Raw genomic sequence first — 14,418 nt, 5'->3', positions numbered from 1 at the left:
TTATCATTGTCATATTCTATCACCTAAGCTGTACTCCTATACTATATTAACTGCCATTAGAAAGAAGTCATATTCACATTACTATAGATATTATTATAGTTACTGTTACTTTTGTGGTTGCTTGGTCTGTCATTGTCTCTCTCTGTCTTTGTGTCTGTCAATTGTGAAAGAAATTCTCTGGAGTCCTCAGTGTTTCTCAGATCATGTCTTTACTATATACTGTATGCATACAGGAGAGACTTAGGGCGGACTCACACTGTCCTCCCGGACCGAGACCCGGACTTTAGGGTACTTGTCCCCCGTCCCTCTCCCCCCAGCGCCCCAGCCCCGTTTGTACTCACACTACCAGGGCCTCGGCCAATGCTTCTTGCTGTCCATACGGCATCACGCCGTAACACGTCACACGCATTGATCGCGTGTGTGTGGCTTTGTTTACAAATCTTTCCACAGACGTCGGAGTTTTTGTGCGTCTTGTCCGACTGTTTTTGAATATTTTCATCCGACCAAATCTGCAGTAAACACTCCACCTCCGCATCAGACCAACGTGAACCTTTCGCCACCATTGTTGTTGTTGTTAAATGTCTGCGCATGGTCCGTCCTTCTATTTACATGTCCGAACAGGCGGACATAACGCTACTGCCGTAGGGCTCGTGCTCGTGCTCGTACACGTGCGCACGCTCGTGCTCGTACATGTGCAAACGGCTCCGCTAAAGCCCACCTATTTCAGCCGTGAAGGGCCAGCTGGCCGCAGTTGAGGGCGGAGCGGTTGCGCTCACACTACTTAAAGGTACTAGACTTTAGCTGAAAAAACGGTTTTGGCCGCGGCCAAAAGGACAGTGTGATCACGCTCTTAACCAACGACCGGGTCTCAACTATCTCTGCCTTCCTCCAAGTCACTCCAGCCGATATACACTTCACATCAAAGCACCTTACAAACACAAGGACATCAAAGTAACATAAACACACTACCCAATGTTTGTAACCCCAGTGGATGTTATCAGTGTTTTACGACCACCAAATGTCACCATTTGCAAACCATGTGACTTCTTCTCCACAATCCCCCAGCACTCATTCCCAGCTTGACTGTTATGTTAATCAACATACAGGAACCAAGGATTTACATCATAGATTAATAAAGAGTTACAAAGAAAGAAGGAAATGTCTGGTTATTTCCCACATTTCCCCCTTTTGACACAAAGTGTTAAAAAAAAATTGGGAAATAACACAATATCATCAACTAACTCTTTCTTTGACTACACACTGCAAACATTAGTATAGGTTAACTTTTAACTCTCCGAATATACCAAGAGGGAAAAATAAAAACAATGAAAACATTAAACAAAAACTATTCTATTCACACCGTTTCTTCATCTGAGCCACTATATAGGTTTCTTTGCTTTATTTTGCCTCATTTGATGCTATGGACGCCATTTTCTTCTCTCTTCCATGTTCTTCTGGTGTCAGAGGTTACCAGCACATGACACACCGTCGGAAACAAGTCTTTACCACTGTCTCGTTTCTTTTCTTCTTTAGCACCATCATCTGCGATGGCATTGCTCTGTGAAAACTGAGTTGTTACAGTCAGTGTGAACTCTTTTAACTGTAAACAGGTAAAGTGTTGGAGACAAAAGGTTAAGGACGAGTGGCCTGGGAACAAAAGGTTTTCCTGTAGGAGTGAGAATGCCACAGTTTTTCCCAGGGTGTGAAAGTTACACTCTTAAAGCCTATGGTGACTCAATGACATTGCATCATCTGTTGCACCTAGAAAGAAAACCACAGATTAATACAAATAACTCTGTCACCTTAGCAGACAAATTCTTTGTCAGTTTAGTTCAATGGCAAACACAGAAAGAGCAGTTAGATGGATTCCTCGCAGAACCATCTATAAAGAAAAACAGAATCATCGTTAGACACTATGTATCAAACAATGCATCCCATGCACTCACAGAAATATTTAGGCCTAATTCATAAGATTTATGTATTTCAATTGCATATGAAATTTCCATCCATTTGAATTACTTAGATTTAACATAAACAGGCCAATAAACTTTATGTACTGCATATTTGTCAGTCAAATGTAAATGCAACAATTAAGAATGAGATTTATGTAATAATACTAATAAACCCAATGTGTTTTGAATAAACAATGACAGATTTATCCAATGCATTTGAAATGCTTAGAAAAAGGTTTATGCACTTTATGCAATTTAAATGAAATACATAAAGTTTATGTACTTGAAATAATAAACCCAATGCATTTTAGCTATATATGTATATATTTTATTTTATTTACCCTGTATTTAGCCTGTACCTTCAGTTATACCTACAATAATAATACTATGAACAGTAGATCAGCTTGTTTAACATTTTTTAGGCTTCTCAAGGCATGTGGCAAGTTAGGGCACTGAAAAAACTCTAACGCAGCAACATTTCTGCATCAAGAATCTGCTTAACTTTATGAAACTTCAGGACAAGAAAAATCAAGCAAGATAATTGTATGCTTACAGTACACCAACATTTCAAGGATACCCAGACGTTATTTTTTTTTAATTTGAGTCATTACCTGTTTAATCAAAAGCACTGCCATAAATCTAAGTGGTTGAGTGGCTTTGCACCACCCCATGTTTAATTATAAGTGCATAGAGACATTCTGCAGCAATAACAACCAAGAACTGTAAACACATTGGAAAATTTGCAAACACTCCAACAACCACTGACAAATGTATAGCAAAGCGACTGCAATTTTCAGAGGGAATCAGGTATCAGGCCCATCACTGGAACATCTTAATTTTCAGTGCTTGGACCTTTGGTGAAAGCTTGGTCGTGTCCAGTTCCATCAGGATTTTCTGGAACACTTCAAATGTGCTCTTGAGGTCGTTAGGGTAGCTTGAGTTAAGTGCATAAATCAGTCCGAAAAGCATTGCACATCCAAGGGTGGCACCTTCAAGTACAACACCAACATCTGCATACATCTCATCTCCAGGATCAGCACCATCCACCCGAATGACGTAGATGCCGATTGTTGTCTGTGTAATACCCAACTCAGCCTCTGCGCACTTGCTGTCCTGGAGAATAAACAAAGAAAATTAGTTGAATTGTTCTTTCAGTTTGAAAAAAGGCATGTGGTTTTAAAAACCTTTAAAACGATAAGGGCTTGAAAAACTGCCAAAAATATATATATATTTAGCTTCAAGTGCATTCTCAAAACTACTGTTTGGAGGTCTTGATCTGCTTCATTTATTGTAGAGGAACACACCGAAGTCTTTGCTCTGAAACGTTCAGACTAAAATGTCGTGTCGATATTAGTTTTATTTGATTGATTGATTTGATTGATTTACAATATAATTAAAGTTGAAAAGCTGCCGTGCTTGAATCACTTTGGAGTCACTAGAAAAATAAATATAAAAAAATTAGAATATGCGCTTTCTGATTGTATAATAAATGTTTTACATGAGAGAAAAAAATGTGATTGTGTGTACTAAGCTTTATTAATACAACTACCACAAAAGGTCTCCAAAAACCAGAAGGTGGTGATTGTTTGGCCATGAAATCGAAAAACCCATATTTGCTACATTAAATCAATAGAAATTGCAAATCAGTTTAGCTATTAAAAAAATGAAAGGAGGGAACAAGAGTGAAGAGAGAAAATTAAGAATGACAGAGACACACTTACTTTAGCTGTCAATGCCATTATGGCATGGATTTTCTGTCCAGCAGATCCTCCTTTGGCAGAGAAAACCTTGATAAGGTCATCAGTGAAAAGACAGGATATACCTCACTATAATAAAGATTTAAACACTGAATGCAAGTTACATCAAGGTTTGTTGTAAATAATGTAGGTTACTACACTTACTTCACCAACTTCAAACAGTGCTGACCATCTGTTTCGGACCTCTGTAATCATTGGCTCCTGAAGAATTTCTTGTCGTCTGTACGAGAAGGTACGCTGCATCTTTTCCTTGATCACTGCCTCGTTGTTCTTTTTCTTTGCCTCAGTTAATAGAGCAACCCTTTCCACCTCTAGGCTTTCAGGGGTTTCACCTCTTGGATGGCTTGGATAGAAATTAACCTCTGCCTTCCTGGGCTTCTTTATGTTCGCAGCTGGTTTGCCCGTGACCTTTTCGTTTGTTCTTAAGTGAGTTGACAATGACTTCTGTGCCATAACCATTGTGAGTTCCTTTCTCACGCAAACACGGGTGAGTCTTTACCAAGGCCTCAGCAACTTCTTCAAACTGTTCATCCCTTGGGTATGCTGTGTACTTGATAATTTCTTCTGCAAGGCCTTCAAAAATATCAGATCTGACTTTCGGGGTAAGAGAAAGAAGAGTTCCATTTGCATTGAAATCATCATTTCCCTTCTGGAGCACCATCTCAGCACAATATGAAAACCGTGGCACAACAAAGGCTTGAGGCCAAGAGCAGGACCGAGACTCAGGAGATGACAAAATGATGGTATCATTGCTGCTATAGGAGTCAACAGATGTTGAATCAGTTGTTTGTTGTGATGTGCTAGTAGATGCATCGGGGGGAGTCACTGGTATTGTGGACCAGATGTTTGTAGTGGGTGAATCTGAGGAGATCACGGAGCTGGTAGCCTCACAGGGCAAACATACCACTTTCAGAGTACTACGATCTTGAATGTCAGAAATTGACACAAGGTTCATAAAAGCATTTCCAAAGTCTACATCTTTATATTGAAGCCTGAACTGCTCCGTCACACCAAAGAAAGTCTTAATTTCAAGAGCCAATTCATCCACAGATGTCAGCATTCCAGATTGAATAATAAGTTTTCTTGCATCGTTGTAACCTCCAAAAAGAACTCTGAAGCTAACTGGTTCTGCCATCCGTCTTTATCAATCTAGAGTGAAGACACAAACACACAAAGATGACAATTATTAGTGAGTAAAATTTTAAAATGATTGGCGAAAATGTGATTTTTAAATTGGGCAGCTGGTAGTGCTAAACATCAAATTCAAGGATTTTGATAACTTTCCAGGGCCAATTCCCTCAAATTCATACAGCTATCAACTTCTAGGTTTTTGTTTATGAAGAATTCAGAAAGACTGTTACAAGTTACAGTCACAGTACTTAACAGGTAGTGTAGTTCCTCAAGTAATCCATCTATTGCTGTAGATGGAACATGATAAATGTTTCCTAACTTCAATAAAATTAAAGCTATTTTTTGATCTACTACTTTTGGATGGTCCTCTGAAGTATCAACATCACTGTCTGCATCTGATAGAGTATTGAAATCTATATCAGCAGAAGATGACAGACTATCATCTACAAGGCTACCAGATTTGTTAAACTGAGCAGTGAGTTTAACAATACCTGCTTTAAAATCTTTCAGAGTGTAGGGATTATGTTTACGATTTTTATTAGAGTTAAACGTACCATATATGTTAGTCTGAAATGAACATTCTTCAAACATGCAAGTTATACTTTCATACTGCTTAAGATGATGGTTTATATGAATAAAGTATTCATTCTCAGTTGAAAGTTCTTCACATCCACACCTCTGACATAAGAAGGTAGTTACTTGAGCGTGTGCTGTTGACTTCCTGTGTGTTTGATATGTGTGACTCAAAAGGTTCTTCCAACTTGTGAATCTACATGGACAATCTGGATATATACATGGATACGGCGGCCATGGTGGATGTGTTTCAACCTAAAATGTTTTAACAATTCATACCTGGTAGATAATGAAATGTTACACACTTTACATGGCCAAATTTACATATCTGTGAACAAAGACAAAAAAACATTGTATAAGTTGTGGAGTCCTTAACAACAGTCTTTCAGCTGGATGGTTAAACACAGCCAGCACACCCTTTAAACAAAGGGTCATGTAACTCAGCTATGAATTGTTATTATGATGTTCAGATGAATCTATATAAAAAGCATAACAATTCATAGCTGAGAAACTGACAAAAAGCACATCTTTAGTTTGCTCCATCTTGGATGTCAGGATGCCGATCTCTTTTGTCATTCTTAAGAGTGAAATAAAAGGGGCCTATAATAATGCTGTATGGAAAAGAATAACGGAGGCAGTCAACCCAAAGCAACGCTCCACTGTGACCTGTGTGCTTGTGTGCACACTTTTGAACCTGCGCTCCTGCTCTGTAGCGGGGTTTGCCAGCAGGGTTATTAGGTATTCCGTTAGAGGATAACCTTTGTCACCTAGAAGAACCATACCAAAATGTTAATCATCTGATACCTTGTTTGAATTAATGCAATTTATGGAGGAGATGACTTTGGCTCTGCAGTGCGCCTTCCTGCAGCCGCACATTCATTCATTCATTCCTTCGTTCATTCATTCATCTTCAACCCCTTGTCCCTATCAGGGTCGCGGGGGGCTGGAGCCAAGCTGTTTTGAAATATAAAAGAATCGTGTGTGATCCCCCTGGCCACCACGTTTAAAAGCAATAGCTTGGCATCACAAATCACCTGTACATTTATCGAGTGGTAGTTTTTGCAATTGATGAATGCGCAATCATTTATGGATTTTGCCTTCAGACGCACATGAGTACAATCAATTGCTCCAACCACAATTTTTATTTCTTTTATTCGTTTTAAGAATCCGCTTTGATCTGACTGCTTATGCTTAATGACAGCTGAGGTTTGTTAATTATTTTCAGACAGATTTTGCTGTGCTGCTCCGCAAATCCATAGGCTCAAATTTGCGTACACGATCTCAGACCTGACGTGAGATTTGATCGTAGCTCCCGCCTACGTCCAAATTGATAAATGCCCAAGTTTGTGTGGAAATGGTCGTATGCACGTTTTTCTGCCGTACGTTCGTTTAATAAATGAGGGCCACTGTGTGCAGAGACAAACCCTTGCCCTGTTCAGCACTGAACTGGAGACCAACTCAAGCTGCAGTGTTGAACACATTCCCCATTGAGAGTCTTCTCATAATCCTGTCCTCTGGTGCACTTGTTTTACGTGGACGACCAGCCTTTTTGAGGGACTTAAATGAATCTGTGTCATTTAAAGTTTCATTCTTCTTGAAATCACAGAGTGTGAACGCCCAACCTTTCTCTGATGGCTGAGAGGGTCATCCCTTTGGCCTTCATCTGGACAACCTGCTGTCTCAGGGTTTCAGTCACCTTAGAGCAGCTTGGTATCTTACAAAGTCACCAGGGGCCTCATGTACTAAGACTTGCGTGGATTTCTTACGGAAACATGGCGTATGCTAGAATCCAGAAACTGCCTCATGCACAGAAAAAATCATATGCGTAAGCATGGATCCAAGCACTTTTCCTTTGCACATCCCAATCAACGTGGAATTGAGCGCACATGTAGAAGAGCTAAACTCCTCCCTGTCCACGCCCCCATTTAAATATGCAAATCAATTTAAATAGGGCCTGCACCAGGGATTCCCTCTCTGCAACATCAGATTGAAACGATGAGTAAAGGTAAGAAGCGCAACTTCAACGAGTCTGAGCTCGAAATTTTATCAAATGAAGTGGAGACCCGAAGAGCATTTTTATTTGGTAGCCTCTCTTCAGTGATAAACACAAAGAAAAATAAATTTGAGTGGGAGTGTGTGTGTGAGGCAGTGAACGCTGCGGGATCGGAGCAGCGCACACCCACTGAATTTTTTTTTTTTAAATGGTCCGACGTGAAGGTGGAGGTGAAGCGGAGGATTTCGGCCCAGATCATCTTCAAGGTAAATGTGTTAAACTCAGAAATGTCATTATACTGGTCATACAATGGGCTGATCACATTACACACATCACGCGCCCCGGCGACTCCACGCCAGCTGCTGACGTCCGCCCGACTGGCCGTGTCCTTTCACAAGCTGTGCTGGAATCAAAGGCCGAAATAGTGAGAGCAATCCATGGCGTCAGTGATCGTCTAGATCAAATTGTTAATGCACTGGGAGATATTTGTCATGCAATAAATGCACTTAAAAAGTAAATTGTGTCCTTGCCTCTTTACATAGTTGAAATCAGATGCTGCCAGGCCCGTATAGCTTCGCGGGGTGGGTCGAGGTTGACTGGTCCGGCATCTGGTTCCTCTGGTGGGGGGATGTGCTCTGGCAGTGGTATGCCATGGCGGTGTGCCAGGTTGTGCAGGACACCACAGGCCAGCACGATGCGGCACACCTTCTCAGGTGTGTACAGCAGCACCCTGCCCAACCTGTCTAGACAGTGCCAGCACCCCTTCAATAGGCCAATTGCCCTCTCCACCACTGCCCGCGTTCGGGAATGGCGGTCGTTGTACCTCCCCTCTTGGTCGGTGCCAGGGTTGGTGAGAGGGGTCAACAGCCACGTTCTCGGGGGTAACCACTGTCCCCTGGAGTCAAATAAGGGAAGAATACAACATGTGAAATAGATTTAATTTCCTTTTGTTCATGCACCACTTGATTAAATCACTTACTCTTCTAAAGATATATATATATATATATATATATATATATATATATATATATATATATATATATATATATTGTTACGGCCTCCTCCAGTATCTGTGTTGTGCATCTATGCTAAGCAGGATGTGGGATCCCTTGCTGAGGATTGGCTGGCACGAGACCTGCCTACTTCCTGGTTCTGCTGGGGATTTGATTGGTGCGGCATCTGGCAATCTCCTCCAACCACCTACCCTCCTACTTCCTGGTTCCCTCTGTTTAAATAGTTGCCCTCACTGTGATTTTGGCCCTTTGTCTTTGACCAACTGGCCTGGTTTGTGTTTGTGTAGAGTTTCTTTTGTTATTTCCAAAAGTGCAGTAAGGAAATTGGGCAAGGTTTTAGTGGGGTTTTACTGATACCAACATGACATCTGTAGCACTTCTTTATTAGATACACTAGGTTTGAGAGGGTGCTGCTTATTTTGTATTTTCTGTTTATTGTTGAATTGGGTAATTCTTTTTGGAAGTGGCTAATGGTTATCTCTCAGTTTGGAGAGACCTCTTTAAGTTATATTTATTTCTTTGATTTGAGCAGCATCCAACATGCCCTTTTCCCTGTTCATTTTGTTTTTCTGCAAATAAATAAGTTGCTATTTTACCAAAAACATTCTGGTTTATGTTGCTTCCCTTTACCCATGAGCCGGGTCGTAACATAAATGGGGGCTCGTCCGGGATCAGTCTTAATTGAGGTCCAAGAGCAAGTTATTTGTTGGCAGAACATTTTCTTTGATTGTCTGACAATTTGTAAGGGAGTGCAGCGGGTTAAGTGGGCACCATGGCGGAGCGTTTTGATTTGGAGTACTTTGTAGCCAATCCTACTTTGGATAAAATAGAAAGCTGTCGGAAGGATGAGTTAGGCCAAATTGCAGTCCACTTTGGAATCACTTTTGCTAAACACCTGTTGAAAAGGGAGCTCAAAGCTCTAGTAATTGCTAAGTTGGTGGAACAAGGAGTGATTGTAGGACCTGAGCAAACTGAGTCTGCTGCCATTCCTGTTGGCATCCCAGCCCTTGCTGAGGAGGGTCAAAGCCGTGACCAACAACCTCCAGAGCGGAAGGTGAGGCAGGTGGGCCGGTGAAAACACCGTTCACGCTTCCTCACTATGATCCATCCCCTACGATCAGTACTGGCTCCAGAGACGAGGCCCGATTGAAGGTCCGCCTTGCCCGTCTCCAGCTGGAAGCCCAGGAAAAGGATCGTGAAAGGCAGGCACAGTTCCATCTTCAGCTGGAAGTAAAAAAGCTGGAGATTGAGGCCGACAAAGCTGTGAGACTGCGGAAGCTCGAGCTTGAGACTCAGACAGCAGGGCAAGTGCAAGGTGTACCTGTTGACTCAGGAATGACGCCGTCTTCCACCCTCTCCACTAATGTTAGTAAAACCGCATTTAATGTTAGCAAGCATATTGCTTTAGTGCCTGTGTTTCGTGAGACTGAAGTGGACTCCTATTTTGGTGTGTTTGAGCGTATTGCGGCTGCATTGCAGTGGCCGGCTGAGGTATGGTCACTCCTACTTCATTCATGGAAAAGCCCAAGATGCCATTGCTGCTCTCTCCCTAGCAGACAGCTTGAGTTATGATGCTGTTAAGTCTGCAATTCTGCGTGCTTATGAGTTAGTCCCTGAAGCGTATAGGCAGAAATTTAGAGATCACAGGAAAGCTCAGAGTCAAACTTATGTTGAGTTTGCTAGAGAGAAGGGAGTTATTTTTGATAAATGGAGCACTACATGTAAAGTAAATGACTTTAACTCATTAAGGGAGTTAATTCTGGTAGAGGATTTTAAGAAATGTTTGCCTGAGCGCATTGTAGTGTATCTCAATGAGCAGAAAGTAAGTGCCTTATCCGAGGCGGCAGTCCTAGCGGATGAGTACGTGTTAACGCACAAAGCTAGTTTCTTTTCAAGTTCTGTGGAGGGGTCCCGCCGTAATACACCCTGTAACCCTGTATCCACTTCTTCATTATTTAATCCTGTTTCTGCTCCATCATCTCCTAGTCCACCCAGATTGCAGAGTGCAGAGCGTAAGTGCTTCTACTGTCACAAGACAGGTCACATAATCGCTAACTGTTTGGTCCTTAAAAACAAGGAGCAATCCACTCGTGCTTCCCAGCCTAAAGGTGTAGGGTTGATTAAAGCTGAGTCTTATGCAACCGCTGAGTGTGACAAGCAGGAAGCTATTGACATTTGTTTTAAGCCGTTTGTTTTTGATGCACTTGTTTCTCTCACCGGGGAGCCTGCTGACCAGCGTTCTGTGCGTGTTCTGAGGGACACAGGTTGCTCTCAGTCCGTTATTCTGGCAGCAGCGCTTCCATTTTCTGAAAAATCAGCCTGCGTTTATGGCTCAATATTACGCGGTATTGAGATGGGATATGTTCCTCGAGCAGTACATAGTGTCCACATCCAGTCTAAATTAGTTACTGGAGTTTTTCCTGTTGCTGTCTGTTCTGAATTGCCAATCCAGGGTATTGTTCTATTGATGGGTAATGACCTTGCTGGAGGCAAAGTCTACCCTGCATTGGAAGTGTTAGATTCACCGGTGGGTGATGAATCATCTCCAGTAGATCAGCTACAGTCCACTGTGTTTCCCACCTGTGCTGTTACGCGTGCTCGTGCGAGGAAGAGTAAAATGGATGCCTCTGATTTCCTATTAGCTGACAGTGTGTTTATGTCAGCTGTTTCAGATGAAGCTGAGGCAGAGAAAGAGGTGGTGAAGTCTGCTACATCTCAGGATGAGGCTGTTGTGCTGGGATGCCTCCCCAGCCCAGTCTCAGCGTCACCCAGTGATGGGGCACTCCCAGTCACGAGAGAGCGCCTGATCACTGAGCAGAGGGCTGACCCAACATTGCAGAAATGCTTTTCAAGTGTGGTAACGGTAAAGCAAGCGGTGAAAAAGTAACTTATCTGTTAGATAAAGAAGTTTTAGTTCGTAAGTGGTCCCCTTTAACTTCTACTGATTCTGATTGGGATGCTGTTTATCAGGTAGTTGTACCTTCGGAAAACAGACAGCATGTTTTGACAGTAGCACATGAAAGCCAATGGTCTGGACATCTGGGAGTGACAAAAACCTATCGGCTCATTCTCAAACATTTCTTTTGGCCCGGATTGAAATCAGATGTAGCTAAATTCTGCCGTGGCTGTCATGTGTGCCAACTTGTAGGTAAACCAAATCAACCTATTCCTCCTGCACCATTGCATCCGATACCTGTGATAGGGGAACCTTTTGAACGTGTAATAATAGACTGTGTCGGACCCTTGCCTAGAACTAAAAGTGGAAATCAATATTTGCTTACAGTCATGTGCGCTGCCACTCGCTTTCCCGAAGCCATCCCACTACGTAAAATCACAGCTGGGGCTATCGTGAAAGCATTGACCAGGTTCTTTTCCACTTTTGGTCTTCCTCGAGTGATTCAAACTGACCAAGGCTCCAACTTCCAGTCTAGATTATTTAACCAGGTTCTTAAAACACTGGATGTGCGACATGCAGTTTCATCGGCATACCACCCGCAATCCCAAGGTGCATTAGAGAGATGGCACCAGACGTTAAAGTCGATGCTGCGCAAATACTGTGTAGAAAACGAGAGAGAGTGGGATGAGGGGATCCCTTTTGTGTTGTTTGCTGCCCGTGAGGCCATTCAGGAGTCTTTAGGTTTTAGCCCTGCAGAACTTGTGTTCGGTCATACTCCTCGCGGTCCACTTAAATCCCTACATGACCAATTTCTGTCACTTAACGCCTCACCTAGCATCAATGTGTTAGATTATGTCACTCAGTTCCGGGAGCGTTTGCACCGGGCTAATGCACTCGCTAAAGAGGCTTTGGTAGATGCCCAGTCCGTGATGAAGCGCCATTATGATCGCTCTGCTGTTCCTCGCTGTTTCCAGATAGGAGACAAAGTTTTGGCTTTGCTGCCAGTTGTCGGCTCTGCTCTTTCTGCCAAGTTCTCTGGTCCTTATGACATTCGGGAGCGCCTAAGTGATACAGATTATGTAATCGGCACCCCTGAAAGAAGGCGGAAAAACAGAGTTTGTCATGTTAATATGCTGAAGCTGTATCATGCAAGGGAGACCAAAACTAGTCCAGTTGATTCTCTGCCATCCCAAACCACTGTTCCGGAAAATACTTCAGGCGTCTCTGCACTGATCGTAACTGATCAGCCTGATCTATCGTACAGTGACGATTTGGAGCTGTGCCCCTCTGTGCACCAGGGGCTGCGTCTTCGGAACTCTCAGGCATTGCAAGCGTTACCATCTGAGCTACAGCATCTTACCGCTGAACAGCAACAAGATGTTGTTGATCTTGTTAGTCAATTCCGCTCTCTTTTTAATGATGTTCCGACACAGACCAATGTCCTTCAGCATGACATCATAGTTACTAATCCGCGCCCTCTTAAGCAGCATCCGTATCGCGTTAATCAGCTGAAGCGTGAACTGATGAAGGGAGAAACAGAGTATCCCCTACAGAATGGCTTGGCTGTTCCCAGCTCAAGTCCCTGGAGTTCTCCCTGTCTCTTAGAGGCTAAGTCAGATGGCTCTCTGTCAGGTTTAAGCAACCTAAAACACCCAAAACTTAACAAAAGAGAGAAAGACAAGAGTTATTTTACTTGCAAGGAGAACGGACAGAGATGTGTTCAGCTACAGTCTCCTACCGCTCTGAGGTAATCTCTGCCGGACCCATGATTTTATTGGCTTTTGGTGGTTACAATGTTTACAATGAATTACCATTCTTAAGGTGAGGGTCACATAGCTGCAACTCAAGACATATGGAAAATTCATTGTCTTTATGACTTTACAACTCTAAAGAAGCCTTAAAACATGTCTTGTCATTAATCAGTTGAGCAGGGTCTGTGTTTTCACAGACCCCCCCCCCCTTTTGGTGACTCCTCAACAGTCCGCTTATCTGATTTCCTTGACCTGCATCCACTCAGCACGAATTGGCTATACACACACACACCAAGTAATGTTAGTTTAAATGTAAAGATAATTGGAGTAAATATGGGATTACTTTATGTACAATTATTCCAACACTCTCCCAGGTTCATAACTGACTTTCTGAAAGTAAATAGTGTTACAGTTTGTGATTGCTATCCCCTACCTAGAATGGAGGACTGCATTGATAACTTGGGAACCACCAAGTATATCAGTAAATTGGATTTGCTAAAGGGCTATTGCCAAGTTCCCCTGACAGAGCGCGCCTCTAAAATATCTGCATTTGTTACCCCCGATCACTTCCTACAATACACTGTTATGGCGTTTGGAATGTGTAATGCTCCTGCCACTTTTCAAAGGTTGGTGAATACCGTGTTGACTGGATTATCTAACTGTAATGCTTACTTGATAATCTATACAGAGACCTGGAAGGAGCATGTGCGAGTCCTGGAGCAGGTGTTTTCCTGACTCGCACAGGCAACGCTCACTATAAACCTGGCAAAATGTGATTTTGGTAAGGCCACTGTCGTCTACTTGGGGAGACAGGTTGGACAGGGTCAGGTGCGACCTGTTGAGGCTAAGGTCACCGCCATAACAGAATTCCCCATTCCGACCACGCGTAAAGCTCTACGTCGGTTTCTCGGAATGGCCGGCTATTACAGAAGCTTTTGCCGTAACTTTTCTGCTGTTGTACAGCCATTGACCGACCTACTCAGCCCCAAGGTAGATTTTGCCTGGTCTCCAGAGTGCCAGCACGCATTTGGAAGTGTAAAAATACTCTTAAGTCATGCCCCTGTGCTTGCGGACCCAGTCTTCTCTAAACCGTTTAAACTGGAAGTGGATGCCAGTGCGGTTGGAGCTGGTGCAGTCCTATTGCAGGAGGATGGTAATGGTGTGGATCATCCAGTGTTATTTTTCCCGTAAATTTAACAAGCACCAAACTAGGTACTCGACAATTGAAAAGGAAGCCCTTGCTTAGCTGTTGGCCCTACAGCATTTTGAGGTATATGTTGGTTCCAGTTCTCTGCCAGTGTGACTTACACTGACCATAACCCCCTTGTGTTTCTCTCCCGCATGTATAACCA

This window comes from Echiichthys vipera (assembly GCF_963691815.1).
Source record: "Echiichthys vipera genome assembly, chromosome: 20".
In the NCBI taxonomy this organism is placed as follows: domain Eukaryota; kingdom Metazoa; phylum Chordata; class Actinopteri; order Perciformes; family Trachinidae; genus Echiichthys; species Echiichthys vipera.
The sequence above is the reverse complement of the archived record's forward strand: the minus strand, read 5'-3'. Positions refer to the sequence as shown.